This window comes from Argopecten irradians, chromosome 12 (genome assembly GCF_041381155.1).
Source record: "Argopecten irradians isolate NY chromosome 12, Ai_NY, whole genome shotgun sequence".
Taxonomy (NCBI): domain Eukaryota; kingdom Metazoa; phylum Mollusca; class Bivalvia; order Pectinida; family Pectinidae; genus Argopecten; species Argopecten irradians.
This window is the reverse complement of record NC_091145.1, coordinates 39,104,964-39,124,261: the sequence shown is the minus strand read 5'-3', so window position 1 is coordinate 39,124,261 and position 19,298 is coordinate 39,104,964. Positions and strand designations below refer to the sequence as shown.

General features: G+C 39.3%; 2 protein-coding genes across 3 annotated transcripts in view; both read right to left on the bottom strand.

The window, feature by feature from the left end:
- The window catches only part of LOC138304940 (general transcription factor 3C polypeptide 1-like), a 363,966-nt gene that overhangs the window by 62,625 nt on the left and 282,043 nt on the right, over positions 1-19,298 (bottom strand). The gene's annotated exons all lie outside the window — the stretch shown is intronic.
- LOC138304941 (FMRFamide receptor-like) overlaps positions 1-19,298 on the bottom strand; it is a 312,390-nt gene that overhangs the window by 26,417 nt on the left and 266,675 nt on the right. Inside the window, exon 1 of one of the 2 annotated variants that reach the window (XM_069245358.1) lies at positions 3,960-4,233. The exons of the other annotated variant lie outside the window; for it this stretch is intronic. The gene's annotated coding sequence lies outside the window, so the exon portion shown is untranslated. Of the gene's footprint in view, positions 1-3,959; positions 4,234-19,298 lie in introns of those variants that run through there. 2 annotated transcript variants of the gene reach the window in all.

The window sequence follows — 19,298 nt, the reverse complement described above, 5'->3', positions numbered from 1 at the left end:
AAAGACAATTTGAGCTTTTCCTATCCTAATTCTAATAAAGACAATTTGAACTTTTCCTATCCTAATTCCTACATAAAGACAATTTGAGCTTTTCCTATCCTAATTCCTACATAAAGGCAGTTTGAACTTTTCCTATCCTAATTCCTACATAAAGGCAGTTTGAACTTTTCCTATCCTAATTCCTACATAAAGAACAATTTGAACTTTTCCTATCCTAATTCCTACATAAGACAATTTGAACTTTTCCTATCCTAATTCCTACATAAACAATTTGAACTTTTCCTATCCTAATTCCTACATAAAGACAGTTTGAACTTTTCCTATCCTAATTCCTACATAAAGGCAGTTTGAACTTTTCCTATCCTAATTCCTACATAAAAACAATTTGAACTTTTCCTATCCTAATTCCTACATTAAGACAATTTGAGCTTTTCCTACATAAAAACAATTTGAACTTTTCCTATCCTAATTCCTATTATACATAAAGACAATTTGAGCTTTTCCTATCCTAATTCCTACATAAAACAGTTTGAACTTTTCCTATCCCAATTCCTACATAAAGACAGTTTGAACTTTTCCTATCCTAATTCCTACATAAAGACAATTTGAACTTTTCCTATCCCAATTCCTACATAAAGACAATTTGAACTTTTCCTATCCCAATTCCTACATTAAGACAATTTGAGCTTTTCCTACTTATAGACAATTTGAACTTTTCCTATCCCAATTCCTACATAAAGACAATTTGAACTTTTCCTATCCTAATTCCTACATAAAGACAATTTGAACTTTTCCTATCCCAATTCCTACATTAAGACAATTTGAGCTTTTCCTACATAAAGACAATTTGAACTTTTCCTATCCCAATTCCTACATAAAGACAATTTGAACTTTTCCTATCCCAATTCCTACATTAAGACAATTTGAGCTTTTCCTACATAAAGACAATTTGAACTTTTCCTATCCCAATTCCTACATAAAGACAATTTGAACTTTTCCTATCCCAATTCCTACATAAAGACAATTTGAACTTTTCCTATCCCAATTCCTACATTAAGACAATTTGAGCTTTTCCTACATAAAGACAATTTGAACTTTTCCTATCCTAATTCCTACATAAAGACAATTTGAACTTTTCCTATCCTAATTCCTACATAAAGACAGTTTGAACTTTTCCTATCCTAATTCCTACATAAAGACAATTTGAACTTTTCCTATCCTAATTCCTACATAAAGACAATTTGAACTTTTCCTATCCTAATTCCTACATAAAGACAATTTGAACTTTTCCTATCCTAATTCCTACATAAAGACAATTTGAGCTTTTCCTATCCTAATTCCTACATAAAGATAATTTGAGCTTTTCCTATCCTAATTCCTACATAAAGGCAGTTTGAACTTTTCCTATCCTAATTCCTACATAAAGACAATTTGAGCTTTTCCTATCCTAATTCCTACATAAAGACAATTTGAGCTTTTCCTACATAAAAACAATTTGAACTTTTCCTATCCCAATTCCTACATAAAGACAATTTGAACTTTTCCTATCCTAATTCCTACATAAAGACAATTTGAACTTTTCCTATCCTAATTCCTACATAAAGACAATTTGAACTTTTCCTATCCTAATTCCTACATAAAGACAATTTGAACTTATACTATCCTAAATCGCACATAAAAACAATTTGAGCTTTTCCTATCCTAATTCCTACATAAAGACAATTTGAGCTTTTCCAATCCTAATTCCTACATTAAGACAATTTGAGCTTTTCCTACATAAAGACAATTTGAACTTTTCCTATCCTTTGAATTTTCCTATCCTAATTCCTACATAAAGACAATTTGAACTTTTCCTATCCTAATTCCTACATAAAGACAATTTGAGCTTTTCCTATCCTAATTTCTACATAAAAAAATTTGAGCTATTCCTATCCTAATTCCTACATAAAAACAATTTGAGCTTTTCCTATCCTAGTTCCTACATAAAAACAATTTGAGCGTTTCCTATCCTAATTCCTACATAAAGACAATTTGAGCTTTTCCTATCCTAACTCCTACATAAAGATAATTTGAGCTTTTCCTATCCTAATTCCTACATAAAGGCAATTTGAACTTTTCCTATCCTAATTCCTACATAAAGACAATTTGAACTTTTCCTATCCTAATTCCTACATTAAGACAATTTGAGCTTTTCCTACATAAAGACAATTTGAACTTTTCCTATCCCAATTCCTACATAAAGACAATTTGAACTTTTCCTATCCCAATTCCTACATTAAGACAATTTGAGCTTTTCCTACATAAAGACAATTTGAACTTTTCCTATCCTAATTCCTACATAAAGACAGTTTGAGCTTATACTACCTTTAATCGTACATAAAGGCAGTTAATCATGTCTTCCCAAAAATTTACATAACAATAGTTTGAGCTTTAATTTTCCTTGTTTGTTTTATCTTATCCAACAGAGACAGGTGTTATACCCAATTCTACATTACAGCATCTGAACTGTACACTCTCTATGGCTTGACTTTACACACACTCCAGGAGTCGATGGATCAGACAGTATAATGTTATTGGATCAGAGAAATGTTCCTGGAGCCATCTACAGGCCAACTATAAATCGAGGGGTGTGCAAGCTGGGTCACAGTGACCCTACTTATCTTGGTAGAATGGGGCCAAGGTGGAAAAAAAGCAAGCCAAAGGAGAAAATTAGTAACAAAATATTGAACATTCTATCCAATTTTGTATCACTTCTCCGTGAGATAACAATGTCTGAAAGAAATGATTTTCCTGTTTATTTTCATCCTGGGAAATAACAGGCATAATCTTTATAATAAAGGAATTTATTATATCCCCATTTAGCATTCAATTCTACTATAACTTCAGTCCTGAGAAGATTTTAAAATCTTCAGTTAAATTTCAGCATTTTGACCCTATTTAATGCTAGCAATGATATATATCTACTTGATCATTTTGTTTTAGATCTTTGGAAATACTTAAGTTTCATTGAGATTGTTTGGAGAAATAAAAAAAATGTGAATTATTTGTGAACACATGAAGTAGAATGGAAAATGGATAGGGGATTAATGACAATAACTATAGGTCAGTGGAGACTTTGTTTTAGCAGGAGACATAAAAAATAAAATTGTGTATATTATATCATATATTTTAGGACTAACATTATATACTTATTAAAAGATCCAGAGATATTGGGTATACATTTCAAAACTGCAAATAGGGAAGCTTAATTTGTGTGTTCTGACTCCTGTTGTTTCTTGTTAATAATGCAACATTCTTTTAATTAAAATTACTTAGGGATATACATCTTTTTCAGCTTGGACCCTAAACACTTAATTTTAAATATTTCATCACAACTGGTATATGTCAAAATAAACATTAATCCTATTGTCTTGTCTACTGTCTTATTCTTTGACCTCTGTTAAGATTGGCCACTTAAATAGAAAGATTTGGAGTAAACATGATCGACTGGTAACATTATCTAAGTGAAACACTTGATTAATAAGAGTTTGAGTACATTGATTGTTTATTCCACATGATATGTACTATGATCATAGAAAGGACTAGGCCTAGAGTTGTCCGATCCATTTACAGATCACAAACTTTCTCTGTATAACTTAATGTATTTATAATGTATATTGACAGCGAGATATTTAGAAGATCCTATTGGATAAAGTTATATGAAGTAAATCACACAGATGGTATATCTGCATTACCCTGGCTGTACTGAGATAAGGAGATCAGACATATGTAGTTTGACATCAAGATGTGATGCTGAGATATATCGCTTCTTATACAATCAAATGTCACAAACAACTTATCACTTGAAATATATCGCTTCTTACACGATCAAATGTCACAAACGACTTATTATCCATAAATCGCTCGGTATTGATATTTTTTTCTGATTAAATCTTGAAATCATTTTTCAGAGTACTTACCTTTATTATCTATATAGTGATCTTAATTCCAATTGTTTTAGACACAGGTAAAAATTGTGCACTAATGACAATTATCCTTGGGATGACAGGTAATTGTCATTTAACACCTGTAATTCCTAGTTGTAATACACCTTAACGAGATCACACCCGAGTGTTTTGTAGTGTGCCTGTAGTAGTGAGTGTATACACAAACCAGGTGCTGCAGTTAAATCCATTCAGTAGCACACTAAAGTGTCGGTATGCTGACGGAGTCGTCGACAGCCACGCCAGCCAATGAAAGCTCCGATCACACACAGCATACTTATAGCTACATGTAGGTAGAACATCCTCCTACTCCTTCCACACCTAATTACATCTAATGACATTTCCTTATAGAGTACTTGCTCTAAATTAAACATTCTATTTCTTTAATTTCTGCCCCGCCCCCTTCCCCTAGTCCAATCTAATAGAGAGTAATGTCTGTCCTCTTAGATACACACAAATCACATAGAACCCCCCGGAACAAACACACATCGTGATCAATAAAGTAAAAGTCTGTTTTTATTAGGTGGGGAAAAGGGACAGAAGAACTACACATACAACCTTGTTAATGTCATTAGTTTTCCCATCCGGTCAATATTCTATCGTGTATTTTCATGAGCGATTTGTACATTCTGTTCTCCTGGGGTCAGAATACATAGACATGCATGCATCTCACTTATGCTGAGAGCATGAGACAGGCTTGGAGTGTTAATAGTATGTCCAGAAGGAAAGACCACAGATATACACACATCAGGATACAAGTCTGTAACACATACATGTATCAATCAGATATACACACATCAGGATACAAGTCTGTAACACATACATGTATCAATCACAGATATACACACATCAGGATACAAGTCTGTAACACATACATGTATCAATCACAGATATACACACATCAGGATACAAGTCTGTAACACATACATGTATCAATCACAGATATACACACATCAGGATACAAGTCTGTAACACATACATGTATCAATCACAGATATACACACATCAGGATACAAGTCTGTAACACATACATGTATCAATCACAGATATACACACATCAGGATACAAGTCTGTAACACATACATGTATCAATCACAGATATACACACATCAGGATACACGTCTGTAACACATACATGTATCAATCACAGATATACACACATCAGGATACAAGTCTGTAACACATACATGTATCAATCACAGATATACACACATCAGGATACAAGTCTGTAACACATACATGTATCAATCACAGATATACACACATCAGGATACAAGTCTGTAACACATACATGTATCAATCACAGATATACACACATCAGGATACAAGTCTGTAACACATACATGTATCAATCACAGATATACACACATCAGGATACAAGTCTGTAACACATACATGTATCAATCACAGATATACACACATCAGGATACAAGTCTGTAACACATACATGTATCAATCACAGATATACACACATCAGGATACAAGTCTGTAACACATACATGTATCAATCACAGATATACACACATCAGGATACACGTCTGTAACACATACATGTATCAATCACAGATATACACACATCAGGATACAAGTCTGTAACACATACATGTATCAATCACAGATATACACACATCAGGATACAAGTCTGTAACACATACATGTATCAATCACAGATATACACACATCAGGATACAAGTCTGTAACACATACATGTATCAATCACAGATATACACACATCAGGATACACGTCTGTAACACATACATGTATCAATCACAGATATACACACATCAGGATACAAGTCTGTAACACATACATGTATCAATCACAGATATATATACACATCAGGATACAAGTCTGTAACACATACATGTATCAATCACAGATATACACACATCAGGATACAAGTCTGTAACACATACATGTATCAATCACAGATATACACACATCAGGATACAAGTCTGTAACACATACATGTATCAATCATAAAATATTGTACAAAATACGTAGTAATACATGACAAACATACGGAAATCAACATACCACAAACAGTTATTAATATATATACCTGCATGGAATCAGCAGTAAATTATTACTTATACTGCATGGAATCAGCAATAAATACTGCATGGAATCAGCAGTAAATACTGCATGGAATCAGCAATAAATACTGCATGGAATCAGCAATAAATACTGCATGGAATCAGCAATAAATACTGCATGGAATCATCAGTGAATACTGTTTAGAATCAGCAATAAATACTGCATGGAATCAGCAATAAATTATAACTTATACTGTATGGAATTAGCAATAAATTATTACTTATACAGCATGGAATCAGCAATAAATTATTACTTATACAGCATGGAATCAGCAATAAATTATAACTTATACAGCATGGAATCAGCAATAAATTATAACTTATACAGCATGGAATCAGCAATTAATTATAACTTATACTGCATGGAATCAGCAATAAATTATAACTTATACAGCATGGAATCAGCAATTAATTATAACTTATACTGCATGGAATTAGCAGTAAATTATAACTTATACAGCATGGAATCAGCAATAAATTATAACTTATACAGCATGGAATCAGCAATTAATTATAACTTATACTGCATGGAATCAGCAATAAATTATTACTTATACAGCATGGAATCAGCAATAAATTATTACTTATACAGCATGGAATCAGCAATAAATTATAACTTATACTGTATGGAATTAGCAATAAATTATTACTTATACAGCATGGAATCAGCAATAAATTATTACTTATACAGCATGGAATCAGCAATAAATTATAACTTATACAGCATGGAATCAGCAGTAAAGTTTTACTTATACTGTATCTAATAGAAATTATTTACTTTAACAGCTGTCAAAATCCAGGTGAAAACTTTCTTATTTGAACAAAAATTACTTTGAAATATTTTTCTGTATGTTATCCTGGTCTGTGAATAATGTTCCAAGATAAACACCAGTGATTTTACTCCCTACGATGTATCCCAGTATATGTTCTAAGACAAACACCTGTGATTTTACTCCCTAGGATGTATCCCAGTATATGTTCCAAGGCAAACACCAGTGATTTTACTCCCTACGATGTATCCCAGTACATGTTCCAAGACAAACACCCGTGATTTTACTCCCTAGGATGTATCCCAGTACATGTTCCAAGACAAACACCAGTGATTTTACTCCCGAGGATGTATCCCAGTACATGTTCCAAGACAAACACCTGTGATTTTACTCCCTAGGATGTATCCCAGTACATGTTCCAAGACAAACACCCGTGATTTTACTCCCTACGATGTATCCCAGTACATGTTTCAAGACAAACATCTGTGATTTTACTCCCTACGATGTATCCCAGTACATGTTCCAAGACAAACATCCGTGATTGTACTCCCTACGATGAATTCCAGTACTTGTTCCAAGGCAAACACCAGTGATTTAACTCCCTAGGATGTATCCCAGTATATGTTCCAAGACAAACACCAGTGATTTTACTCCCTAGGATGTATCCCAGTATATGTTCCAAACAACGTTTTTATCCTAGTTTCCCAATTGACAAACATCTGTGATTTTACTCCCTAGGATATATCCCAGTATATGTTCCAAGACAAACACCAGTGATTTTACTCCCTAGGATATATCCCAGTATATGTTCCAAGACAAACACCCGTGATTTTACTCCCTACGATGTATCCCAGTATATGTTCCAAGACAAACACCAGTGATTTTACTCCCTAGGATATATCCCAGTATATGTTCCAAGACAAACACCAGTGATTTTACTCCCTAGGATGTATCTCAGTATATGTTCCAAGACAAACACCTGTGATTTTACTCCCTACGATGTATCCCAGTACATGTTCCAAGATAAACACCAGTGATTTTACTCCCTAGGATGTATCCCAGTATATGTTCCAAGACAAACACCAGTGATTTTACTCCCTAGGATGTATTCCAGTACATGTTCCAAGACAAACACCAGTGATTTTACTCCCTACGATGTATCCCAGTACATGTTCCAAGACAAACACCAGTGATTTTACTCCCTACGATGTATCCCAGTACATGTTCCAAGACAAACATCAGTGATTTTACTCCCTAGGATGTATTCCAGTACATGTTCCAAGACAAACACCAGTGATTTTACTCCCTACGATGTATCCCAGTATATGTTCCAAGACAAACTTCTGTGATTTTACTCACTAGGCTGTATCCCAGTATATGTTCCAAGACAAACACCAGTGATTTTACTCCCTACGATGTATCCCAGTATATGTTCCAAGACAAACTTCTGTGATTTTACTCACTAGGCTGTATCCCAGTATATGTTCCAAGACAAACATCCGTGATTTACTCCCTACGATGTATCCCAGTATATGTTCCAAGACAAACACCAGTGATTTTACTCCCTACGATGTATTCCAGTACATGTTCCAAGACAAACACCAGTGATTTACTCCCTACGATGTATCCCAGTATATGTTCCAAGACAAACATCCGTGATTTACTCCCTACGATGTATCCCAGTATATGTTCCAAGACAAACATCCGTGATTTACTCCCTACGATGTATCCCAGTATATGTTCCAAGATAAACACCAGTGATTTTACTCCCTAGGATGTATCCCAGTATATGTTCCAAGACAAACACCAGTGATTTTACTCCCTACGATGTATCCCAGTATATGTTCCAAGACAAACACCAGTGATTTTACTCCCTACGATGTATCCCAGTATATGTTCCAAGACAAACACCAGTGATTTTACTCCCTACGATGTATCCCAGTATATGTTCCAAGACAAACACCAGTGATTTTACTCCCTACGATGTATCCCAGTATATGTTCCAAGACAAACACCAGTGATTTTACTCCCTACGATGTATCCCAGTATATGTTCCAAGACAAAACCAGTGATTTTACTCCCTACGATGTATCCCAGTATATGTTCCAAGACAAACACCAGTGATTTTACTCCCTACGATGTATCCCAGTATATGTTCCAAGACAAACACCCGTGATTTTACTCCCTACGATGTATCCCAGTATATGTTCCAAGACAAACACCTGTGATTTTACTCCCTACGATGTATCCCAGTATATGTTCCAAGACAAACACCCATGATTTTACTCCCTAGGATGTATCCCAGTATATGTTCCAAGACAAACACCAGTGATTTTACTCCCTACGATGTATCCCAGTATATGTTCCAAGACAAACACCAGTGATTTTACTCCCTACGATGTATCCCAGTATATGTTCCAAGACAAACTTCTGTGATTTTACTCCCTACGATGTATCCCAGTATATGTTCCAAGACAAACACCAGTGATTTTACTCCCTAGGATGTATCCCAGTATATGTTCCAAGACAAACACCAGTGATTTTACTCCCTAGGATGTATCCCAGTATATGTTCCAAGATAAACACCAGTGATTTTACTCCCTAGGATGTATCCCTGTATATGTTCCAAGACAAACACCTGTGATTTTACTCACTAGGATGTATCCCAGTATATGTTCCAAGACAAACATCCGTGATTTACTCCCTACGATGTATCCCAGTATATGTTCCAAGACAAACATCCGTGATTTACTCCCTACGATGTATCCCAGTATATGTTCCAAGACAAACACCAGTGAATTTACTCCCTAGGATGTATCCCAGTATATGTTCCAAGATAAACACCAGTGATTTTACTCCCTAGGATGTATCCCAGTATATGTTCCAAGACAAACACCAGTGATTTTACTCCCTACGATGTATCCCAGTATATGTTCCAAGACAAACACCAGTGATTTTACTCCCTACGATGTATCCCAGTATATGTTCCAAGACAAACACCAGTGATTTTACTCCCTAGGATGTATCCCAGTATATGTTCCAAGACAAACACCCGTGATTTTACTCCCTAGGATGTATCCCAGTATATGTTCCAAGACAAACACCAGTGATTTTACTCCCTACGATGTATCCCAGTATATGTTCCAAGACAAACACCAGTGATTTTACTCCCTACGATGTATCCCAGTATATGTTCCAAGACAAACACCAGTGATTTTACTCCCTACGATGTATCCCAGTATATGTTCCAAGACAAAACACCAGTGATTTTACTCCCTAGGATGTATCCCAGTATATGTTCCAAGACAAACACCAGTGATTTTACTCCCTAGGATGTATCCCAGTATATGTTCCAAGACAAACACCAGTGATTTTACTCCCTACGATGTATCCCAGTATATGTTCCAAGACAAACACCAGTGATTTTACTCCCTACGATGTATCCCAGTATATGTTCCAAGACAAACACCAGTGATTTTACTCCCTACGATGTATCCCAGTATATGTTCCAAGACAAACACCAGTGATTTTACTCCCTACGATGTATCCCAGTATATGTTCCAAGACAAACACCAGTGATTTTACTCCCTACGATGTATCCCAGTATATGTTCCAAGACAAACACCGTGATTTTACTCCCTAGGATGTATCCCAGTATATGTTCCAAGATAAACAGCAGTGATTTTACTCCCTACGATGTATCCCAGTATATGTTCTAAGACAAACACCAGTGATTTTACTCCCTACGATGTATCCCAGTATATATTCCAAGACAAACACCCGTGATTTTACTCCCTAGGATGTATCCCAGTATATGTTCCAAGACAAACACCAGTGATTTTACTCCCTAGGATGTATCCCAGTATATGTTCCAAGACAAACACCAGTGATTTTACTCCCTACGATGTATCCCAGTATATGTTCCAAGATAAACAACCGTGATTTTACTCCCTACGATGTATCCCAGTATATGTTCTTAGACAAACACCCGTGATTTTACTCCCTACGATGTATCCCAGTATATGTTCCAAGACAAACACCAGTGATTTTACTCCCTAGGATGTATCCCAGTATATGTTCCAAGACAAACACCCGTGATTTTACTCCCTAGGATGTATCCCAGTATATGTTCCAAGACAAACACCAGTGATTTTACTCCCTACGATGTATCCCAGTATATGTTCCAAGACAAACACCAGTGATTTTACTCCCTAGGATGTATCCCAGTATATGTTCCTAGACAAACTCCAGTGATTTTACTCCCTAGGATGTATCCCAGTATATGTTCCAAGACAAACATCTGTGATTTTACTCCCTAGGATGTATCCCAGTATATGTTTCTAGACAAACACCAGTGATTTTACTCCCTAGGATGTATCCCAGTATATGTTCCAAGACAAACACCAGTGATTTTACTCCCTAGGATGTATCCCAGTACATGTTCCAAGATAAACACCAGTGATTTTACTCCCTAGGATGTATCCCAGTATATGTTCCAAGACAAACACCCGTGATTTTACTCCCTAGGATGTATCCCAGTACATGTTCCAAGACAAACACCAGTGATTTTACTCCCTAGGATGTATCCCAGTATATGTTCCAAGACAAACACCAGTGATTTTACTCCCTACGATGTATCCCAGTATATGTTCCAAGACAAACACCCGTGATTTTACTCCCTACGATGTATCCCAGTATATGTTCCAAGACAAACACCTGTGATTTTACTCCCTAGGATGTATCCCAGTATATGTTCCAAGACAAACACCCGTGATTTTACTCCCTAGATGTATCCCAGTATATGTTCCAAGACAAACACCCGTGATTTTACTCCCTAGGATGTATCCCAGTATATGTTCCAAGACAAACACCTGTCATTTTACTCCCTAGGTTGTATCCCAGTATATGTTCCAAGACAAACTCCCATGATTTTACTCCCTACGATGTATCCCAGTATATGTTCCAAGACAAACACCCGTGATTTTACTCCCTAGGATGTATCCCAGTATATGTTCCAAGATAAACACCCAGTGATTTTACTCCCTAGATGTATCCCAGTATATGTTCAAGACAAACACCCGTGATTTTACTCCCTGGATGTATCCCGTATATGTTCCAAGACAAACACCGTGATTTTACTCCCTACGATGTATCCCAGTATATGTTCTAAGACAAACACCTGATTTTCTCCTAGTGTATCCCGTATATGTTCTAAACAAACACCTGTATTTTACTCCCTATTTTACTCAAACCTGTATTTACTCCCTACGATGTATCCCAGTATATGTTCTAAGACAAACACCTGTCATTTTACTCCCTAGGTTGTATCCCAGTATATGTTCCAAGACAAACACCCATGATTTTACTCCCTAGGATGTATCCCAGTATATGTTCCAAGACAAACTCCCATGATTTTACTCCCTACGATGTATCCCAGTATATATTCTCAGACAAACACCCGTGATTTTACTCCCTAGGATGTACCCCAGTATATGTTCCAAGACAAACATCTGTGATTTTACTCCCTAGGATGTATCCCAGTATATGTTCCAAGATAAACACCCGTGATTTTACTCCCAAGGATGTATCCCAGTATATGTTCCAAGATAAACACCCGTGATTTTACTCCCTACGATGTATCCCAGTATATGTTCCAAGACAAACACCAGTGATTTTACTCCCTAGGATGTATCCCAGTACATGTTCCAAGATAAACACCAGTGATTTTACTCCCTAGGATGTATCCCAGTATATGTTCCAAGACAAACACCCGTGATTTTACTCCCTAGGATGTATCCCAGTACATGTTCCATGACAAAAACCAGTGATTTTACTCCCTAGGATGTATCCCAGTACATGTTCCAAGATATACACCAGTGAATTTACTCCCTACGATGTATCCCAGTATATGTTCCAAGACAAACTTCTGTGATTTTACTCCCTAGGATGTATCCCAGTACATGTTCCAAGATAAACACCAGTGATTTTACTCCCTAGGATGTATCCCAGTATATGTTCCAAGACAAACACCAGTGATTTTACTCCCTAGGATGTATTCCAGTACATGTTCCAAGATAAACACCAGTGATTTTACTCCCTAGGATGTATCCCAGTATATGTTCCAAGACAAACACCCGTGATTTTACTCCCTAGGATGTATCCCAGTACATGTTCCATGACAAACACCAGTGATTTTACTCCCTAGGATGTATCCCAGTACATGTTCCATGACAAAAACCAGTGATTTTACTCCCTCTTTTCCTGTCTGTCTACAGCCTAACACTGTCCCTCTGTTCCTGTCTGTCTGTTGCCTAACACTGTCCCTCTGTTCCTGTCTGTCTACAGCCTAACACTGTCCCTCTACTCCTGTCTGTCTGTAGCTTAACACTGTCCCTCTACTCCTGTCTGTATGTAGCCTAACACTGTCCCTCTGTTCCTTACTCCTGTCTGTCTGTAGCCTAACACTGTCCCTCTGTTCCTGTCTGTCTACAGCCTAACACTGTCCCTCTGTTCCTGTCTGTCTGTAGCCTAACACTGTCCCTCTACTCCTGTCTGTCTGTAGCCTAACACTGTCCCTCTACTCCTGCCTGTCTGTAGCTTAACACTGTCCCTCTATTCCTGTCTGTCTGTAGCCTAACACTGTCCCTCTACCTGTCTGTCTGTAGCCTAACACTGTCCTCTGTCTCCGTCTGTCTAAGCCTACACTGTCCTCTGTTCCTGTCTGTCTACAGCCTAACACTGTCCCTCTACTCCTGTCTGTCTGTAGCCTAACACTGTCCCTCTACTCCTGTCTGTCTGTAGCCTAACACTGTCCCTCTGTTCCTGTCTGTCTACAGCCTAACACTGTCCCTCTGTTCCTGTCTGTCTGTAGCCTAACACTGTCCCTGTCTGTCTAGGCCTAACACTGTCCCTCTGTTCCTGTCTGTCTGTAGCCTAACACTGTCCCTCTGTTCCTGTCTGTCTACAGCCTAACACTGTCCCTCTGTTCCTGTCTGTCTGTAGCCTAACACTGTCCCTCTACTCCTGTCTGTCTGTAGCCTAACACTGTCCCTCTACTCCTGTCTGTCTGAGCCTAACCCTGTAGACTGTCTCTTTTCTGTCTGTCTAGCCTAACACTGTCCCTCTACTCCTGTCTGTCTGTAGCCTAACACTGTCCCTCTACTCCTGTCTGTCTGTAGCCTAACACTGTCCCTCTCTCCTGTCTGTTTAGCCTAACACTGTCCCTCTGTTCCTGTCTGTCTGTAGCCTAACACTGTCCCTCTACTCCTGTCTGTCTGTAGCCTAACACTGTCCCTCTACTCCTGTCTGTCTGTAGCCTAACACTGTCCCTCTGTTCCTGTCTGTCGTTGTAGCCTAACACTGTCCCTCTGTTCCTGTCTGTCTGTAGCCTAACACTGTCCCTCTGTTCCTGTCTGTCTGTAGCCTAACACTGTCCCTCTCTCCTGTCTGTCTGTAGCCTAACACTGTCCCTCTACTCCTGTCTGTCTGTAGCCTAACACTGTCCCTCTGTTCCTGTCTGTCTGTAGCCTAACACTGTCCCTCTGCTCCTGTCTGTCTGTAGCCTAACACTGTCCCTCTGTTCCTGTCTGTCTACAGCCTAACACTGTCCCTCTGTTCCTGTCTGTCTATAGCCTAACACTGTCCCTCTGTTCCTGTCTGTCTGTAGCCTAACACTGTCCCTCATACTCCTGTCTGTCTGTAGCCTAACACTGTCCCTCTGTTCCTGTCTGTCAGCCTAACACTGTCCCTCTGTTCCTGTCTGTCTGTAGCCTAACACTGTCCCTCTGTTCCTGTCTGTCTGTAGCCTAACACTGTCCCTCTGTTCCTGTCTGTCTGTAGCCTAACACTGTCCCTCTACTCCTGTCTGTCTGTAGCCTAACACTGTCCCTCTGTTCCTGTCTGTCTGTAGCCTAACACTGTCCCTCTGTCCTGTCTGTCTGTAGCCTAACACTGTCCCTCTGTTCCTGTCTGTCTGTAGCCTAATGTCCCTCTCTCCTGTCTGTCTGTAGCCTAACACTGTCCCTCTACTCCTGTCTGTCTGTAGCCTAACACTGTCCCTCTGTTCCTGTCTGTCTGTAGCCTAACACTGTCCCTCTGTTCCTGTCTGTCTGTAGCCTAACACTGTCCCTCTACTCCTGTCTGTTGTAGCCTAACACTGTCCCTCTTCCTGTCTGTCTGTAGCCTAACACTGTCCCTCTACTCCTGTCTGTCTGTAGCCTAACACTGTCCCTCTACTAACACTGTCCCTCTGTTCCTGTCTGTCTGTAGCCTAACACTGTCCCTCTACTCCTGTCTGTCTGTAGCCTAACACTGTCCCTCTACTCCTGTCTGTCTGTAGCCTAACACTGTCCCTCTAGTCCTGTCTGTCTGTAGTAGCCTAACACTGTCCCTCTACTCCTGTCTGTTGTAGCCTAACACTGTCCCTCTACTCCTGTCTGTCTGTAGCCTAACACTGTCCCTCTACTCCTGTCTGTCTGTAGCCTAACACTGTCCCTCTACTCCTGTCTGTCTGTTAGCCTAACACTGTCCCTCTACTCCTGTCTGTCTGTAGCCTAACACTGTCCCTCTACTCCTGTCTGTCTGTAGCCTAACACTGTCCCTCTACTCCTGTCTGTCTGTAGCCTAACACTGTCCCTCTACTCCTGTCTGTCTGTAGCCTAACACTGTCCCTCTACTCCTGTCTGTCTGTAGCCTAACACTGTCCCTCTGTTCCTGTCTGTCTGTAGCCTAACACTGTCCCTCTACTCCTGTCTGTCTGTAGCCTAACACTGTCCCTCTACTCCTGTCTGTCTGTAGCCTAACACTGTCCCTCTACTCCTGTCTGTCTGTAGCCTAACACTGTCCCTCTACTCCTGTCTGTCTGTAGCCTAACACTGTCCCTCTACTCCTGTCTGTCTGTAGCCTAACACTGTCCCTCTGTTCCTGTCTGTCTGTAGCCTAACACTGTCCCTCTACTCCTGTCTGTCTGTAGCCTAACACTGTCCCTCTACTCCTGTCTGTCTGTAGCCTAACACTGTCCCTCTACTCCTGTCTGTCTGTAGCCTAACACTGTCCCTCTGCTCCTGTCTGTATGTAGCCTAACACTGTCCCTCTGTTCCTGTCTGTCTGTAGCCTAACACTGTCCCTCTGTTCCTGTCTGTCTGTAGCCTAACACTGTCCCTCTACTCCTGTCTGTCTGTAGCCTAACACTGTCCCTCTGTTCCTGTCTGTCTGTAGCCTAACACTGTCCCTCTGTTCCTGTCTGTCTGTAGCCTAACACTGTCCCTCTGTTCCTGTCTGTCTGTAGCCTAACACTGTCCCTCTACTCCTGTCTGTATGTAGCCTAACACTGTCCCTCTACTCCTGTCTGTCTGTAGCCTAACACTGTCCCTCTGTTCCTGTCTGTCTGTAGCCTAACACTGTCCCTCTACTCCTGTCTGTCTGTAGCCTAACACTGTCCCTCTGTTCCTGTCTGTCTGTAGCCTAACACTGTCCCTCTGTTCCTGTCTGTCTGTAGCCTAACACTGTCCCTCTACTCCTGTCTGTCTGTAGCCTAACACTGTCCCTCTGTTCCTGTCTGTCTGTAGCCTAACACTGTCTGTCTGTACAGCCTAACACTGTCCCTCTGTTCCTGTCTGTCTGTAGCCTAACACTGTCCCTCTACTCCTGTCTGTCTGTAGCCTAACACTGTCCCTCTGTTCCTCTGTCTGTCTGTCTGTAGCCTAACACTGTCCCTCTACTTCCTGTCTGTCTGTAGCCTAACACTGTCCCTCTACTCCTGTCTGTATGTAGCCTAACACTGTCCCTCTACTCCTGTCTGTCTGTAGCCTAACACTGTCCCTCTACTCCTGTCTGTCTGTAGCCTAACACTGTCCCTCTACTCCTGTCTGTCTGTAGCCTAACACTGTCCCTCTACTCCTGTCTGTCTGTAGCCTAACACTGTCCCTCTACTCCTGTCTGTGTGTAGCCTAACACTGTCCCTCTACTCCTGTCTGTGTGTAGCCTAACACTGTCCCTCTACTCCTGTCTGTATGTAGCCTAACACTGTCCCTCTACTCCTGTCTGTCTGTAGCCTAACACTGTCCCTCTACTCCTGTCTGTTAGCCTAACCTGTCCCTCTGTCTGTTGTAGCCTAACACTGTCCCTCTACTCCTGTCTGTCTGTAGCCTAACACTGTCCCTCTACTCCTGTCTGTCTGTAGCCTAACACTGTCCCTCTACTCCTGTCTGTCTGTAGCCTAACACTGTCCCTCTACTAAGCCTAACACTGTCCCTCTACTCCTGTCTGTCTGTAGCCTAACACTGTCCCTCTACTCCTGTCTGTCTGTAGCCTAACACTGTCCCTCTACTCCTGTCTGTCTGTAGCCTAACACTGTCCCTCTACTCCTGTCTGTCTGTAGCCTAACACTGTCCCTCTACTCCTGTCTGTCTGTAGCCTAACACTGTCCCTCTACTCCTGTCTGTCTGTAGCCTAACACTGTCCCTCTACTCCTGTCTGTCTGTAGCCTAACACTGTCCCTCTACTCCTGTCTGTCTGTAGCCTAACACTGTCCCTCTACTCCTGTCTGTCTGTAGCCTAACACTGTCCCTCTACTCCTGTCTGTCTGTAGCCTAACACTGTCCCTCTACTCCTGTCTGTCTGTAGCCTAACACTGTCCCTCTACTCCTGTCTGTCTGTAGCCTAACACTGTCCCTCTACTCCTGTCTGTCCGTAGCCTAACACTGTGCAACTGTCATCCTTTTCTGATTTGTTTCTGTAAATGATCTCCTTACAGCCGCCATTGATTGCAAATTTAACAAAGTTTTTAATTTTGTAAAGGCAAACTGAACGATTAATTTTTCATTTTTTCATTTTTATGCAATATTTAATTGTGTTAGATTTGAGAGCAAACAGATTCAGATTATAATTATAAAATACCACTGTTCAACACGTCAAACATGCCACACACAACACCTAAAAACATCACCCACATCTTTAACAAAATGAAAATGATGAATAAATATTGTTAGGAAATGTTTATAGACACAAGTTATATTTCTTCAGCAAAAAATGTCCTTATCTATATAATCTAATAATAAAGTAAGATATATCAGCCCCAATCTCTACTTTTGGTGCAATGAAATCATTTCACCATTATTCCTGAGCACAGCCATATTGGTACCATGGCAACAGTTTTATTTTTCAATATGTATTTCATTTCATTTCAAAGACAATGTGTAAGTGATAGCCTGAAAAGAGTTTGATAAAAATTGATTCTATGAAACAACAGAACATTTCCCTTAGTTTTGAAACTGGAAGAAGCTCCAGCAGCCGTTTTGGATTTTTTTTTTATCCCAAACAAACAAACCCAGATTGTATGTCAACAGACAATATACTGTTACCATAATGGAGCCGAGGGTTTTAAATCTCTAACAAATTGTGGAGAGTGATTACCCTGTATCTAACATGATAATCTATCCATCATCTTTAGCTCCGTCCTACTACCTACAGCATGTGATACTGACTGATAAATAAGTTAGTTGCGTGTTTAACAGGTGACATAAAATTCCTAATCAAGCTGCCAGTGGAAGGAGAACACAGAGAAACAGGTGATTGCTGATTAACCTCCCTGGCAAACAAAGCAACACATTCAATCAGAATCGCGTGTCAAATAAGACATACAGGAAAACTTCCTTGCAGTTGGGATCACTTGTCGTTAACCATCTGATGATTCCATCCTGTTACACAATTGTGAACAATGTCAATGCATTATCCCATACTGTCTCCGTTCCGATGTAGAACCGAGATAATGCTGAAACCTTTGAAATGTTGCTAACAGCTTTCAGGTATCTTTGTTTTCTTCATTGTTCAGATAATTTATACGAATAAAGCTGATAATTAATTCAATTAATTGACACAATTTATGAGAGATCTGACAACAATGTTAGGGATTGTACATGATTCTGAGGTTATCTGGACCAGGCGATCTGCTGAAACTATCAACACTACTTCAATGATCAATACTACAATGATGTTTTGTCCCCCAGACTGCTAAGGTGACACTTTTTTGAGACATAAAACAAAAAGTATACAGAAGAATTTGACAATATGCAGATGTTCAAAAGTAAAGCTTAAATGTCATTTGCCTTATACAAAATGTAATATGATTTTGATTACTAACTGACATTTATGTGCTCGTTTTCTTCTTGTAGGACAGATTATGATCTTATAAAGTTCATATGATCTGACATTTTATTTTTTTATAGCTACAAAACCTCCACAAAATTATCCTCACTCTCCCCATTGGGTAAAGGTCATAATATGGGTAGGTTTTTTTCATTATACAAATCACTGATGCATGGAAATATTGCTATATTTTTTCATATCACACAATTCGTAACAACTATTTTTCATGGTACTCTGACTACTTGAGTCACTAAATGGCACTCTGACTACTTGAGCCACTACATGGTACTTTGACTACTTGAGT